The sequence below is a fragment of the Pinus tabuliformis genome, chromosome 2_2, assembly GCF_031772625.1.
Source record: "Pinus tabuliformis cultivar Carrire ecotype Pingquan chromosome 2_2, CPIR1, whole genome shotgun sequence".
Classification (NCBI taxonomy): Eukaryota; Viridiplantae; Streptophyta; class Pinopsida; order Pinales; family Pinaceae; genus Pinus; species Pinus tabuliformis.
This window is the reverse complement of record NC_142300.1, coordinates 489183739-489199758: the sequence shown is the minus strand read 5'-3', so window position 1 is coordinate 489199758 and position 16020 is coordinate 489183739. Positions and strand designations below refer to the sequence as shown.

General features: G+C 35.5%; 1 pseudogene; it reads right to left on the bottom strand.

The window, feature by feature from the left end:
* Positions 1–9217: 9217 nt before the first annotated feature.
* On the bottom strand, positions 9218–14743 carry LOC149193497 (UDP-sugar pyrophosphorylase-like; annotated as a pseudogene).
* Positions 14744–16020: the final 1277 nt, after the last annotated feature.

Below are 16020 nucleotides of genomic sequence, written 5' to 3'. Positions count from 1 at the left end.
TGGTCATGTATAAATTGAATCTTTGGCCTGTGAGAAATATCTCTTGCATGTGGCAAGTAAAGCATGGTAGCAGCAAAACATGACATACAACAACACAGTGATATTCGTTTTTAGCATCGTTACATGTTAAGGGGGAGCTCTTCAAACTAGTAGTAGAAGGAAGTGCATTGTGTTAGCATAGAGGCATGATGTTGACTTCTTAGTTTGTTGGTGTCGTGTTGGCTTGTTGGCATGAGGAGCTAATCAATTTTCATCTGCATATTAGTTGATATTACTAGTTTTTAGCATGTGGTTTAGCCATAATTGTCCTCCCTTTTCCATTGATGTCAAATGGGGAGAGTGACAACCACAAGAAAAAAATGACAACAACAAGTTTGAGGATATTTTGCAGATCAACATTGTATTGTGGATATAGGTTGACATCAACACCTAAAGGGAAACATGTTTGTGCCATGGTGTTGGAATTGATGTCATCCTAGACTGTCTACCTAAGGAATCAATCGTGGAGTTAATTGTGTTGGCATTAATGTCAAAACAAAACAAAATAATGAAAAATAAATGTATAAATAAATAAAACAAAAGAAAAGAAAAAGTCTTCATTTATTGAAGGAGGTGGTTGATTAAACCTAAAAAATTCTATCATTTATTGAAGAAGGTGATTGATTAAACTTGAAAAGTATCTCATTTATTGTAAAAGGTGTTTGATTAAGTTTGAAAATATCCCTCATTTATTGAAGATGGTGATTAATTAAAGTTTAAAAAGTCTCTCATTTATTGAGGATGGCTATTAGCTATGTTTGAAAATATCTCTCATTCAATGAAGATGATGTTTGATTGAGTCAAGGAGGAAAGTCATATGAACTTGATGAAATATATAATCTATGAAAAAATGATTATAGCTATTATAACCTTATTTACCACTCCATTATAGTGAGAAAATCCCAAGTTCATCTTACCTTAGTTGCTAGCTAGAATGCATCCCTGTTCACCTTTTATTGTACTTATGTGAGATTTATTCCATGTTAAATGGTGTAATTACACAATTGAGTACTTTAATATAATTATTTGGTCACATTTTTATAATTATGAGATAATAATCATCTCCCAATTTAGATAATTAAGAAAAATCTCATAATTGTGAAAAATGTTTCTAGAGTTTGTCATTCCCAAGGAGATCAACATGCCTCACTTATGTATGAGTTGGCTAGGGGTCCATTAGTGTATAATTCTCATAGCTTATCAAGTCCCTATGTGTCTAGATACATTCTCGTAGAGGATATAATGAACTTGTATAATCTGACCATGTTGAAAGGGGGTTAGATCTATTATCCACACTATAGCATGAGATCTTTGTTGTATTGGAAGGAGGAGACCATGATATGAGCTTGAGGAGAGGATCTCATTCGTGGAGAGATATAAATTTTATGTAATTTAATTTTGTATTAATATACATATGTTCCTTTTCTATATACATGTTTTTAACATATTTTATGCTTTCATACGCTAGTTTTAATCTAATAGACCCTCTATGAAAGACCGTTGCTTTCTTGTTTGGTGGTGTTGTGTGTAGAATATTTTTTTTATTGTAGGTGGAATGATATCTTCAAGTGTAAGTGGGCTTCTTTGTATCATATCCAAGGGACTCCACCGATCTGTGAGGATACCAGGTTTCAACTTATGATCTCCATCTTATCATGTGCAAATGTTGAATCTATTTGTTTATTTAACAAAGGATTGGGGTTTGACTCTTTGATCTTGTTCACAATCACAGACAAATATCGATAGATAATTATTTGATATACTGGGTTTAAAGTAGTCTACTTGTTCAAGCCAAATTTTCTTGTAACAAAATTGATGACTCCATTAGGGACACTACCTTGTTTTTATTTAGATCTCCTCTTATCCTTTGTGTTTTTCATTTTCTATTGCTTCCATTAAGCTCTATGTGGATTTTTGGGTTCATTTTGTTATTCATTGATTTTACATGCTTCATATATGTGCTGATCTAATATTTGAAGTTTTTTTTTGTTTTTTATATGATTTTCTTAGGCCAAAGCTATCAGAACAATATCTTTCCCCAGATTAATTATTTATTTAATCTTAGATGACCAGCAGGAATATAATGCACTTCCTTTAGGATGAACATACATATAGGTTTTAAGACTCATCTCAACATGTCCCGACCTTGCATGATTCTTATCCTCCTTTCCAAGAATTCCTCGATCACACTTTCCCATGACAAATTTTGAGGTGGAGAAGGGAAGCCCTCTATGAATTTTGATGACTGACATAGCGTTGAATCCTCCTCTATTTTCCAATACTACTACCCTAAAATATCCCACTCTTGTTGTGAAAGATTTCACATTTCCTAGTTATTCCCTCTCTTCTAGTTGTGCAAGTTTTTGTCATGAATTGTCCCAAAATAGTGTCATTTCTCTATTCTAAATCTCTCGAAAAGCATGTTGTTTCACAAAATTTATATTCTCATGAGGCCATATCCATAAGTTCGACCCAAAGATGTTCAAATTAATTCTGCGATGCTCCTCCCGAGACTCAATATGGGCATATTTCCTTGACCATATATGTTTCCATAGTTTGGCCCCCCCAACAACCATCTCCACCATAATTTAGATCCTAAAGATCTACTTAGTATTTTTGGATCTCTCAAGCCCAATCCTCCTGCCATATTTGAAAAAATGAGTTTCTCCCACGCCACTAGCAGTCATTCCTTCAACTTATTAGACCCCCACGACAAATATTCCCTCCACTTCGACGTAAGTTCTTTCCAAATTACTTTTGGCACTAGAATAACTAACATCTAATATATTGGAATGACCTTAAGCATCATCTTAGTGAGCATTAATCTACCTGCCAAATTCAACAATTTGAAAACCCAATTATTGATTCTATTGGTGATCTTCTTAGAAGCTCTTTCCAACAAGAGGTTCTTTTTGTATTTAGAACCAAGGGCACCCCCAAGTAATTAGAGGGGAGATAGGCAATACAAAACTCCATCACTTGAGCCAAATGATGTTGAATTGAACTCTTGTAACTAAAAAATATTTGTTTTTATCATTATTAATGAGCGTACCTAAGGCTTCCACAAAAATTAAGAGAAGAGAGTGGATGGATCTTTCTTCTCTGAGATTAGGCTAGCCAAATAAGAAAACGAATTGTTGATGGTTTACATGGAGGTCATCTCCAAATAAACACAAGCCTCTTTTCTCCCCTCTATTACACAAAGATTTTAAAAGTATTCCCAAACCCTCCACAATCAAAATAAACAGAAAGGGCAACAACATATCTCCTTGTATTATGCCATGAGACAAGTTTAAAGTCTAATAACTAGATCCATTAATAATATTAGGAAAAAAGGGTGTACAAATGAGGGATATCACCCAATAAATCCACTCCTAAGAGAATATGAAAGTATCAAGGACCCAAACTAAGTAATCCCAACTTATCCTATCATAATCCTTATAAAAGGCAAGATTTATCATCATAACTAGATTCTTCTTACTCTTTATTGAATCAATAATCTCATGGGTTGTAATAGTTCCATCTGATATCTAACGACACCACACAAATCTTGTTTGTTCAGGTGAAATTAAATCCTTCAATAAAGGCTTCAGTTAATTAACAATGACAAAGGAAATTAACTTTTGAATTATGTGCACAATGTAATGGGTCTAAATCTACTGGGGTCTTCATATTTCCATGCTTGGGGAATTAATGAAATATAAGTAGCTTACAAACTTTCTAGCATCAACTAGAGCTTCGTAAACTCCTCAACAACCTCATGAAATTTTTCAATTAAAAAAATCCAACATGCCTTATAGAAATATGAGTTGAAACCGTCTAGACCAAGTACCTTGCTTCTAGGAATAGCCACTATCACGTCCTCAACTTCATGAAACGAGAACTCCATCATCAAGGCTTCATTCTTTTCTCTTAACAAGCATAGGATTGCATGACATATTTTTATTAATTGTTGGTAATCTATTAAGAGGGGGTTCCAAGATCGCATCCCTATTAAAAATGATCAATTCCTCTTCAATCTCTTTGTGGTTGAGTTCCCTTGAGCCATCCCAGCTAGTGAGCAAACAAATTCTATTGAAATGTCTATAATTTATCATACATTTCTACAAAATGTTATAGTTATTTTCACCCTCCCTTAATCATTGAACTCTCAATTTTTTCCTCCATAGCATCTCCCCCTGTTTATTTCATTATTCTTGTTTGTTCAATGTGATACCTTCCTCTAGAACTGGGTCTTTATTTCTTCCCTCTATGATTAGTTTCTATATAATATCCTACATCTATCTTTCTAAAACCTGTTTCTCCTCTATAATATGACTAAATTATTTATTGTTCCAAAGCCTTATCTTCGATTTCAATTCTTTTAATTTTAACTGAAATGTTTGCATCATATTCGTAACCCTCACATTGATTTCCCCTTCCCATTATCTTGCTTTCTCTTTAAAATTTGGGGCTTTGATTGATAAATTTTCAAATTAAAAATGCTTATTTGTAGGGGCCTCCTTTAGGCCAATCTCTAAATGCACAAGCTAGTGAACTGAAACTAGACAAGGGAGAATGACTACCTCCACAAAAATGTCCATATCCATGACCTCCTTTCAAACCAAGAATCAATCAAGTCTATTGGCCACTTGATTTATACCCCAACTTAGGTTGTTCCAAGTGAAAATGTCATTGAGGGTCTGGATATCCAACAATTTTAACTCCTAGATAAACTCCACAAAGGAGGATTATTCTAAATCTGATATTCTAAATCCACCCATTTTCTCTTCCATATATTTTATAGGACTGAAATCCCCCCCACAATCCAAATAGGATCCTAGATGAGTCACCTCTTTCACTTAATATTTTCCAGCAATTCCATCTCCCCCCAAACACATGGGGTCCATATATCGTTGTCAAACTAACTTTTTCCTTCGATCGACAATATTTTAAGATACCTGTCAAAATTATCAGGCATGCCATCCAATCCTGAAATATCATATCCCATGAATTCTACAAAATTGTTAACCCGCTTGCACTACCCCTATCATCAATGGCCATTAATTCACATCCCTTCCATCATGTTTCTCATGTTTCTCCAAAAATTTCCATCAAAACCCTGCTTTCCTATAAAATAAATAATGTTGGCTTCTCTTTGTGAATCCTCTTCCTCAAATATATTTTCTTACCCTTACTATTTATACCCATAATATTCCACATTATTATCTTCATTGGGGAAATTTTTTAGATGTCGAGAATAACTCCAACAGGGAACTTGCTTGATCATAGTTAATAACAACTCACTAGTGTTCTCGAGGACTTCTCATGCCATTTTTTACCCTTTTTGTTTGAATTATTTAACGAAAAAGTTGTTTCCTTTATCCTCTTCATATTGCAAAATTAATGATTCGTTATTGCCCACTACATGTGCACCCCTTTTCTTTTCCATCAAAAAAAGATTTGCGCATATAGCTCCTATCAGTCAGTCAGAAGTTTTGTGAGGACTTGCATGCCAAAGAATTGATGGGATTAACCAAAACTATTTCCTCATCTCCTAGGGTGTCAATATTCTCCTTCATCAAGGGAAAGACTTCTATCCCTTGTAGGCCTAGGAAATTCTCCATTGATGGCTCTTGTTCTAGTGATTCCATCTTTTGACTTTTTTATACACTAATTTATCCATCATTCTCTCTATCATAGTCATATCTTCGAGGAATGATAAATCCTCATCCATACCTTCGAGGAGTGTGAATCTGTTTTTTGCTTATACTTTCTTTTGGGGTTGCTCAAAATTATTTCCTCTAAGGTTTTGATGCATAGAAGTTACTATGGTGAAACCATCAATCAAGGCTAATGACCTTAGCTCCTATTGTTCCTTCTTTCTTAGAGGGAAGTCTTGGAACAAATTACCACGCTAATGGCAACAACAACACCTAAACATAACATATACATAACCCGAAGGTTGAGACCACATCTCCTCCTAATATTCTAAGTCAATAGACTCTAGTAAAGGTTGAGCAATGTTCATGTAAACACAAAGCCTCATATATGACATGTTGCACCATTTTTTGGTGACCTTTGAAACCTTCACAAATTTATCAATAGAATTCTCGATTTCCTCCAAAAATTTTCGATCAAAAAATATGTTGGAAGGCAGTAGAGTCTATCCTAAACTGAGGCTACCCAGAAATCTTGCTTGTCTGGGTTGAAACACTCTTCCCAATGTTTCATATATAACCGAACATTTAAAAAAAATAGGGCCCTCCCATGAAAACCATATTTTTATCCGTTAAACGGATTAAAACGATTGTAAAAAATTCTTTTAGTCCTAAACTCAAGTCCAGCTCCCCTTTAGGTTGCCACTTCTCATTTAACTACCTCTATATTTCCTTTTTGGAAGACGACTCTCCCACAAATTTCGTAGATAAAAGCATGGTCTTTCATCTGTTTACAATGGTCCTCCAAACTATTAGGAGGGATGATCAATTTGAGATTCTTATTGACCTTTGGGATACATCTTCCTGTCAGTGTCGCTTGCCACTATGCCCCCAAAATTGGAGTCTCTTTAGAGCTCCTAGTTTTCCAAATTTGACCACATTTCTCTACAAACTTCTAGACACAACATTTTTAAAGGATGGGTTCCCACCCGTGGGGAATTCATATCTTCCACTCCACATCAAAAATTCCTCTTCCCTACACCCTGAATAGAATTTCCAACCAAAATTTAGTCAAAATGAGATATATTCTCAAACCCTAACCCATACAAATTTTATATGTAGGGATTCGATTAAATCTTCCTCGAAAATTTTTAGTCATATATGAGAATAGATGGTCAATATTTATGTCTCACTATCATCATGTAGTTTTCCCCTTGTCTTTTCATAATATAATTATCCCTTGTTATTTTTAAATGGAAAGGGATCTTATTAAACTTGCATTGTGCATTTCACTTCTCATTTTCAATTTCCTAAAAAAAAACATTCTCCCTTCCTCTCACCACGAACTAGTGTGGGCTTCCACTTTCCATGTGCTGGTGATTACTCTCCATTTTTTTCTGGCACATTGTGATGACTCTATTAATGATTATTATTTTGCATCCCTAACCTCCCTTGTCTCATATCTCAAGAGAAATTCTCACTAAGATCCATCTCCATGATATAGAGTTATCCAAGAATGTTTTCATCAACAATAAGCTCTCAAGGTTCTCTGCCACATCTTTAAAAGTATGGATGAAATATCTTATTTATAGCTGCAATGTTTTTACAATATTCAATTCAAGAGGTAACCTTGTGTTTAGGGTTGACTGGTATACTTCACCAAGCATTCCCTCACCATTATTAACCGCTTTAACGAAGTTGTTACAGAGGTATGTATATTCTTAAATTCCTTGTTTAGATTGTAAATTAATATTTAAAATAATTTATTGGGTTGGTTTCATTCAAATTGCTAAAAATATTTGGGATTTTTCAAGCAAAGCCAAAGTAGGTGAGATGAGATATAAGGTTGGGAGAAGAAGTGTTGAATCTAACATTGCAACTCGGCTACATCCAAGGTTCCATTATGGGTTGATTATCTATTGGAAACTAGATTAAACTTAGCGGGGGCTGAATTATTTTAGTGCATTAATGGACATCAAATTTTGTTTTTACTTTTACTTTTAATATTTCTCTAAATTTATTAACTAACAAGAATTTCGTCATACGAAGAACAAATTCAACATATAAACAACATCTAACATGTAAATCACAACATAAAAATCAATATTTGTGGAAACCCGTAAAGGGAGAAAACCATGAATTTGTTGTTGTTATGGTGAAAAGAGAGAATCCTACTTCCTTTACTATATCAATTTTTGGAGGCTCCAACCTCTATACTATTATGCAAGCTACAACTTGTTGGGAACCTCCTACTCCCACTTACATAAATTTTCTGCAGGCTAAAACTTACAAGTGGCTCCTACCTCAACATGAGTCAATTTATTATTTTTCAAGATGCAACTTGGAAGGAGACGACAATACCCTAACACATAGGAGATATAATGTGTTGGTTTAATTGCAAAATAATTATGCATACCTCCATTTTTGTCTCTGCCTCTTCTCCTCCTCAAATCTTCTTTAGATCTTCTCTTCTACCTCTATCTTTTTATGCATGTAACTCATGAACAAAGACTCACAAAAAGTGAATCAATTATCATATATTCTCAAAAACTAACTCAGCCTTCTAAAATCATATATTTTATACGTAAACTTATTGTTTATTAGTATTCCATGCAAGAATATGAAATAAGCAGTGTTGCCTCTTCATTTCCAAACACTTTTCAAATATTGAATATTAAAACAAAAGATAAATTCCTAAATGTTCAAGTATCATGCACTAGCATAAGTAAACATTAATAATTACACCATCAATATTGCAATATATTACTATCAACGTCTCTAGCTAACCATTATTTTCCATCACCCTTTACATCAAAACTTCTTCATTCCATTTCCATGCATCACAACAGTGATCGACATCTTTGACAACATAAATAACCTCTACAGTATATCTCTACAACATACCAATCTCAACAACATAAGAACATCACAAGAACTCATATTAAGCTCCTTCACCTCCTCACCTCCCTCAAAAACTTATGTTTCCTTTGCAACATGGATCACACCATAATAACATGGAATCACAATGCATAAACGTAATAAGCTTAACACTACATGTGTCATCCTAAGAATGCCATCGCCTTCAACTTCAACTATGGGTATATCATCTGAAATCCTTTTCCCTCAATGACAACAATGCCAATGATCTTCCCCATTGGCATTGATGGAAACATTATCATCCTCGCTGTTTTGTCATGAGAATCATCTTCCTTACCTTTGGTTTCCTCCCCATTTGTCATCAATGAAAAGGAAGTCTCAGAACTAAATCGCATGTACTTCCGAGAAGTAAATCTATATTCTTCTCAATAAATCCTTTTCAATCAACCTAACTTCCACCACCTAACATGAAATGCTATAGAATAACATATGCTTTTCCATCATCAATCATGAAAACAATCCACTCATTCCAAATGCCTCTTTTAAGTGGTAGAACTTAGATTCCTTTCTTGTACTAGTTATTACTATGTTTACAAGCCTCTATCACCTTTCCTACTTTACTCTGTACTTGATTAGACTTTATCCCAAAATACTCATTTGATTCAAGAGTCTCTTGAGTTTGGACTGTGTGTATCATCTGGTTTCATTATCACTAAAAGGAATATGCTTGTCAACAATCCCTTCATTTCGTTAATTGCTTCCTAGAGATCCAATATACTTTCTGCATACAAATGTAGGAAGCAAGTTCTACTTGATGTTTCTAAAAGCATTGCAGTTTGATGCCACCGTAACCAAGATGCTCCCAAAGTCCCCCTGCTACATGAACAAATGCCACATCACATGCTTCCCTAATCACAGCTTGTTCAAATTTGAAAAATTCTCGTCACCAAATGACAATAGCTCACCAGCTGATACTGAAGGGGTAAAATCATCAAATGGATTCGTCCATATTTTGAATCTGCCAAGAGTTTCCTAGCATTTTGTATATACGAATGCAACATGCCTGGATAGTTGGCGTCGAGCTTTTCTACCAGTTCAAAAAAAGTTGTGTTGTGCCTATTTGATCAACATTCTTGTATGTTTTATCTAGTTTGTAGATAAAAGACGTAATTTTTTCTCCAAATGAGGCGAAGCCCAACTTTGGCCATCGTCTGCTTCATGAACGTTTTTAGTGGAAAATTTGTTATTGTCTCTTCTACGGTCGCCGTTTTCTCCCCAGCAACGAGTCAAGCTTGAAACCCGAAAGGAAAGATGTATTCACATTAATAAAACAATTGAATTTTTGAATAATTCTGAGTTCAATGTTATCTCAATGGTGTTAATCCATATTTGGCCATGTGTTGGAAATTTTACTATGCTCAACTAGAAGAAAAAAATTGCATAGGAAACTAACGTGTTTACCACCTTTGAAGCTAGTGGGTTTCGAATCAGACTGCCTCAATGTTGATGTTGAAAAAGATCCCATGGAAAACCCCATAGAAATGATGTGAAACGTTATTCCTTGTGTGCTTGCTTTGGCTAGCCAATACATCAACGAATGGAATCCATATCTCACCCTAGAAGTGGTAGTCACGACATTGAAGTTATTTGGTGGAGAGAATGTAGTTCTCTTGGAAATTGCATAGAGCCCATGATTTGCACAGAATAGAAATCAGCAAATTGTTGTTTATGAGGAACTTGCCGCATTATTTTCTGAGTGTGCAGTTACAACTTGTACAGAGATGAATATGTAGCTTGTTGGTGTGACCAACCCTCTTAAACTATTACCAGTTTGCCAAGAACACGAGTATCAATATGATATACAGGTCCATCAGATGTGTGCCATGGATGGATCAGAACAAATGAAAACAATTAGATTGTGATCAAAGTTGGCATTCTAGCTTGATGTCAATTTGATCTCAATCGGTGTGCATCATACAATATTAACTTTAAATAATTGGACCGCCGCCCTCAACGACTATTACTTGGTAATTTACACCAATTTTGATCACCCTTTGGAAGGTCGTGGTTTTATCAAAGGACTTGTGTTTGTCCCACGGAAAGATTGATTATGGGCGCGTCCATAGTCATGCTAGTTCATATACACAAGTTAATAATGCCTACAGAGCTAGTGCCTATATAAGATGGTCATCAGCAATCCAGCACATCAGACAAAGGCTGATGAGAGATGACAGGTTGTTGGTGGGGACGCAGACACGCTGACATCAATTGAAAGTTCGCTAATTAACACGAGTAAACTAATTATCGATGCATAATATTGTATATAAATGATGCTTATTTTGAATGCAACTCAAATCGTAAACTGCCCAAAAACCATATCGATAAATTATTCTTTACATGTCTTTCTCTTTCCAATATTCAATTTTCACTGAGAAAGTATTATTGGAGTGCTATCACATAAATATCTATTGCTCCAATGTATGATTAATACGGCATTATATGTTCTCCACCTAGCTGTACTTATCAACCACGTATACTTCAACTTCCGGTACATCACCTGACATCCTATTCCATCATACTTTGCTGCTTCTTTTCCATTAACGACAACAATGCCAACATTATTGTTCTCGAGCAAATCTTGTCATATGCGTTACCAGCTCACCAATGCTCAGTGGATGTGCAGGCATGCAACCTCAATGTTTAATTCAATCTGTCGATCTCGAGGTTGAATATACAACGCAATGCACTAGCTTGATACACAAGTTTGCAAGTATTTTGAGTGGCCGTTTCGATGCACAAATTTATAGGAATTATCACTATCTAGTTTTATTTTTGTAAGAACCTTTTGGTTTGCGGGGTTTGGTTTTTGCAAACAACGATATCTGTTCGGCTTTATCTTAATTTCACTAACCAGCAAGAAATGCATCAAATTCGTGCCAGTAGCATTGTGAGCTTTGTAGTGCAGCATTCTATCGACGAATTTGGTTATGTTTGTCACCCGTGTAGAGTCAACGGCACTGCATCGCATTCCCTCGGAGAGGCTTCCAATATTGGTTGTGGTGCTGAATTTCAAGAGGGTGCACGGGATTCATTAGTAGTTAGAACTAAACATCAAAATCCAGTGCAAGAAATGCCTCGTTAAAAAATGAATGGATCACTTGAAATAAAATGTCGAGACCATAGAAAATGCTCTTTGCCATTCCTATATGATGTCTGGTAAATTAACAGGTTATACTGTAATGCACTGTACTCTCCATATTCATGTTGTAGATGGAATTTGGCTTGTAAGGTCTAGGTCCAATATTATTGAGTTTGTTAAATGAATAACGCTCTTCCAGCCTGCAACTAGGCAATAAAAAATTAACCTCCCCAACAAGCCATGATTGGTTATTCATTAGATTCCTATTAATATATTAATGTTTGCCTTTTCTTAAATTTTCACCTGATACAAATTTTCAAGTAGATAGATCGATCGTTTCGAGCGCAAGGTGTGCGAATTGTATCAACGCATAAGCATAACCGCATAAGTAGAATACATTAATTTATGATTCAAAATTTACGTTTTTAATATAAATTTTATAACTATACTCCAACAATGCCTCCAAGAGATATTATGGTCTCTCATTAACCATAAAAAATTTAGAATGGGAATAATATAGTGAAAATATGAAACATTTTAAATGGGCACTCTAAAAATTAAAATGTTTGCATCAACTGCCGAACGAAATAGTGGTGATATAAAATGCTTTAGATGGGTATGCCAAAATCTCGTTAAAGCGTTGGTGACTGATGTTTCAAGTTATAGTTACACCGAAGGTGTTTCTTTTGAATCTGTTAACCGCCATCGTCTACTCTTTTGTTTTGCATAGTTGACCGCCATCGTCTACTCTTTTGTTTTGCATAGTTGGATCCAGTTAACAGTTGTCATCGTTTTCTACCCTTGGTTCAAGCAAGAAGATGTCATTAATGAGACCTAAGCACCCCGCGCTGGCCATGCTCCGTCTGAATGGATTTGCTTCTTCCAAGCAAATCTGTTACTAAATTCCCCCAATTCTGCAAGGGTGTCCGCAACCTATGTTATCAGAAACGAGAAACGAAACCAGAAACGACAACGGGACGAGAAACGAAGTTTGGAGGTTTCGCATTCAAGAAACGAGGAGAGAGAAAAAAACAAGAAAAATGTGAAAAACATAAAACAAAGCACACATCATCCGCACTCTCCAATAATGTGGTTCATAAGTAGTTGCTCATAGGCTTTCGTTGCTCACATAGACCATTCTAGAATATTCATAGTGAGAAACAAAGCTTGTGTTGCTTACATAGTTCATTCTCAAATACCCATGTTTGATCCTCTAATAGTGAAGAAACCTTTGGCATTGAACTCAAGCTTGATTTGACCTTTCCATTTCCACTTGCTTTGGACCTAGTGAGAGTGGGATTTTTTTGAAGGCCATATCCCTAGAAATTCCTTGATGAGTACATGATCTCGCATATCATGTGTATATTCTCCCATATTATTTGAGCGGACCTCAAATTTGGGCTATATTGTAGTATTTGGTAAGCAACTATTAGGATGTAGTTTCCCTAGTGGGTAATAGGATGGTGAAGATTAAATTGAGCTCCATTGGGATTGGGGAATTGAGCCAAAAGTAGAGGGTTGTTTAGAACTATTACTACCTTCAACTATCTTACTATAGGAATAAGTGTTACTCCCTCCACTGACATTTTGCATAGAAAAAAAGGAAGGGTTGAAAACCCTACAACTAGACAAAACCTAAAAAAAATTACCATCAAACTTTATCGTTAACTCATTATAATAACAATTAATCTTTATAATAATAAAAATAATATATAATGTAACCTTGTGCATTTAAATTTATAGTTTTGTATAAAAAGACAATTTTTAAATATTAAATACAATAAAACTATATAAAAAACTCTACACTACATACATTTTTAAATAAACTAACACAAAAATTAAGAAAAAATAATTAGAACATTAAAAACCATAACATAACAAAAACATAACCTAACAATAGACAACACATCCCAATAATATAATTTTAACAAACAAAATCCGTAAATAGACAATTTTGTTTAAGAAATTTTAGACTAAGTACCATAAACCCTGAAACTGCCTCTAAAAACTATCCACAAAACCAACCATCATTTTTTTTAGATTAGACTCAACATTACATTAAAACAACATTAGCAACATTTCTAAGAAAACCAATCTTGCCTTTTTTATTCTGCTCATCGTCCAATTGAAATGAGACCATCATTACAAAAATGAGATCAGCATTACAAAGGAACCCGAACAACGTTTTTCAGAAAACGATGTCAAGAAACAATTCGTTTCTGGAGAAACCAGTTTCTTTATTGAAAAACGAAAATGACCGTACAAAACGGCGTTTTCCGTACCGTTCCGTTTTCTTTGCGTTTTTCTTCGGAAACGAATGCTCCCGTCGCGTTTCTGGTAACATAGTCCGCAACCAGCGTCCTGGAATCACTGCTCCCATGCTTCAACGGATGTAGAACGAGAGAAATAAAAATCATTAGGATAATCTTTAAAAGATCATTCTTGAATGGTCGCCGTATTCAATAGAACATGAATGGTTGGATGTGTTCAATAAAATTGGAGAATAGGGCACTTAGATCGTTATATATGTTAGTAATTTCTGATGATTCTAAACAAAACCGAATAAACTGAACAGAGAACAACGCTCTGTTTTAACACAGGATCTGAACACAGCAGAAACTAAAAATTGTTTCGCTGAAGAACAAAGTTTTCAACAACACACATAAAAACTTGTATTCATTAAAAGACTGCTATTACAAAAGATTTGTCTTCCTCTATCAGAGGGATTACAACAACACTACTGTGTAACACTTTTCTTTACGCTGCTGCGTTCTGCACTGCTGTGCTCTAACTCTCATCAACTCACCATTAACTTGTTACATTGTTGTTCTGGGTATATATGTAATCTGTAAAAAAAATATCTCTTCTAGGTTATGCGTGGAGGTGTCATAATGGACCACCAACCACATTTACAATCTAACATGGGCCTCTGATACAAGTTGGCCCTTTCTGGTGCTCTGCTGGGGTAGACGCAGTAAAAAGTAAATGAAGCCCATAACCTTTTAATGCTTTTGGCTGCTCGAGGCTCGTCCCTCTTGTTCTCGGCCATTCTCTTCTTTAATGCTGTTGGTGAGCAGTTATGGCGCAAAGCCTTCTTTCTTCTTCGGGAACACAAAAAGTAGGTTAAAGCATAAATAAGGCATGGCGGTGGCGAACACAAGCTAGAACAAATCTCAGCCGTCGGATCTACAGATGAACGGCGGGATCGCATCGCAAAAGAAAACGTTATCGGGGGATGAGGCGAGGTGAGAAGCGGCGATGTGCGATGTGCGATGATATCGTATCGCAGTATCGCAATCGGCGGATACAAAAGCGGAGGGCTTAACGCTCAATGGGCGAAAGTTGCGATGTGCGATCTGCGATCGCATCGCAAGATCGCAATCGCAGAAAACAAAGATAAACAGAATGAGGCAAGGGGTAAAAGAATGCGATTTGCGATATGATCGCATCGCAAAAGGAAAACTGCATGGTTTTTCTGAAGTAAAGCATGCTGCAGTTGAAATTACAACTTCAACACTCCCCTTTAATTTCAACTGCTGGGTTATCAGTCATACCTAGACTCTTCCTCAAAAATTCAAAACTTTTCTGTCCCAAAGGCTTGGTCAGAATGTCTGCAACCTGCTCCTGAGTTCTGCAATGTTGTAAAACAATTTCTCCATTGTTTACCAATTCCCTGATGTAATGAAACATTGTGTCGATGTGTTTCGTTCTCTTATGAAACACAGAATTCTTGGATAATGCAATAGCTGAGCTATTGTCACAAAAAATCACAATTGCATTTGTTTGCTCTTGGCATAAGCTCCTTAGCATCCTTCTCATCCAAACTGCTTGATATGTTGCTGCTGTCACTACCACATATTCTGCCTCTGCTGTAGACAACGCTACAATAGGCTGTTTTTTAGAAGCCCATGAAATGGCTCCTGAACCCATGTGAAAAACATAACCGGATGTGCTTTTCCGATCATCTACACTTCCATCCCAATCACTATCAGTGTATCCAACTAAATCTGAACATTCTGAAGTAGTATATAAAATGCCAAACCTTTTTGTACCTTTAACATACCTCAAAATCCTTTTTGTTGCCTGCCAATGTGCTTCTTTTGGCCTCTCCATAAATCTGGAAATTAAACTAACAGCAAACATTATATGTGGCCTAGTTGCAGTTAAATACATAAGGCTACCAACTATGCTCTTGTACAAACTAGGATCAAAATCCTTGCTATTGTCCTCTTTGCTGAGTTTTAATCCCATCACTGTGGGAGTGATTGCTGCTTTGTTGTCCTGCATGTTAAATCTTTCCAATACTTCATTAACATATTTTTCTTG